Genomic DNA, 1,507 nt, shown 5'->3' on the forward strand with positions numbered 1-1,507 from the left:
ACTCTTGCTAGTGTGTTTTAAACAGCTACTAAATAGGTTCACTTCTTGTCTTTCTCCTCATTTCTTTATAATCTCTCCTTCATTAATCATCTACAATAGTCTTTATAAGTTACATATCTGATTATGTCATCTCATTAATAAAAATTCTTCAATGTTTCCCTTTTGCCTCAGGGATAAAATAAAAACTCTTCAGGCTGACAATTAAGAATCTTTATGTTATGACACCAATTTATCTGCTGAGATTTTACATATTAGTCCTTTTCTCATAGTCAACATCCTAAAAAAGTGAATATTGCTTATACTTTCCTTGTTGAGGAATTGCATAGTTGAGGAAGTGTGAAACAGGGTTTGGAGAATTAGCTTGGAATCCAGAAAGACTAAGGTTTAAGTCTTGCCTCTACTATACATTGGCTATATAACCTGGGAAAAAATCAAACTAAAACTATAAATTGTGGGAAAAATTTGAACCTGCAAAGAGCATCCTATTCCAGTGAAAGCAGAGGTCCTATCCTAATCCCATCACCATCATATGGAATATGCTTCATTCTCATTTCCATCTCTTTGGGAACCTTGTTGTTCAGTTGTTTCAGTAAAGTTCAACTCTTCATGATCTCATTTGGAATTTTCTTGGTGAAGACAGTGGTATGGTTTGCCATTTCCTTCTCCACCTCATTTTGCTGATGAGGAAACTGAAGCAAACAAGGTTAAGACCTGCCAAGGATTACACTGTGAGTGTCTGAGGCTAGATTTGAAATCAGGTTTTCATGACTCCAAGCCAATGCTCTATGTACTGTGACACCAACTGCCTTTAAAAGTTAGCTTGAATAGAACCTGCTATTCAAAAACACTCTCAAACCCCAATTAGCCATCTTTTTACTCTTTCAATTATCTGATAAATTAGTCCTCTACCTTCTCAAATTATTTTATATTAGACTTGGTGTTACCTTTTGTATACATAATGTGCCATGTCAATAGAAGATAAGTGCCTTGAGATGAGGGACTCTTGCAATTCTGTCTTTTCCCCTATTCCTTCCTTCCTTCCTTCCTTCCTTCCTTCCTTTATTCTATTATTCTCCTTTCTTTTTCTTTTTTCCTTCCTTCCTTTCTTTTGTTCTTCCTTTCTTTCTTCTTTCTGTCTTCTCAAAGACCAACCCTTAAAAGCATTTCACTCTGGATTTCATAGGTTGGATCTCAATAGGTCCATGCCCAAGTTCCACTTAATGGCATATTTTGGGCCCTCCTGACTCAGACTGAATGCCAATAGTAACTGTTTCTCTTTTGATCAGTAACCCTGATAGTCTTACCCTCCTGGTTTGATTTTTTTTAATTAAAGGGACCTTCCCTTGATTTATTTCTTTTAAAAAAAATATTAATTTTTACTTTTCAACATTCATTTCCACAATATTTTGAGTTCCAAATTTTCTCCCCATCTGTCCCCTATGCCCACCCTAAAATGACATCTATTCTGATTACCCCTTCCCCCAGTCTGCCCCCTCATCTATCAACC

The sequence above is a fragment of the Petaurus breviceps genome, unplaced genomic scaffold (genome assembly GCF_028583685.1).
Source record: "Petaurus breviceps papuanus isolate PSGF00001 unplaced genomic scaffold, PetGlider_PUasm1.0 40, whole genome shotgun sequence".
In the NCBI taxonomy this organism is placed as follows: Eukaryota; Metazoa; Chordata; class Mammalia; order Diprotodontia; family Petauridae; genus Petaurus; species Petaurus breviceps.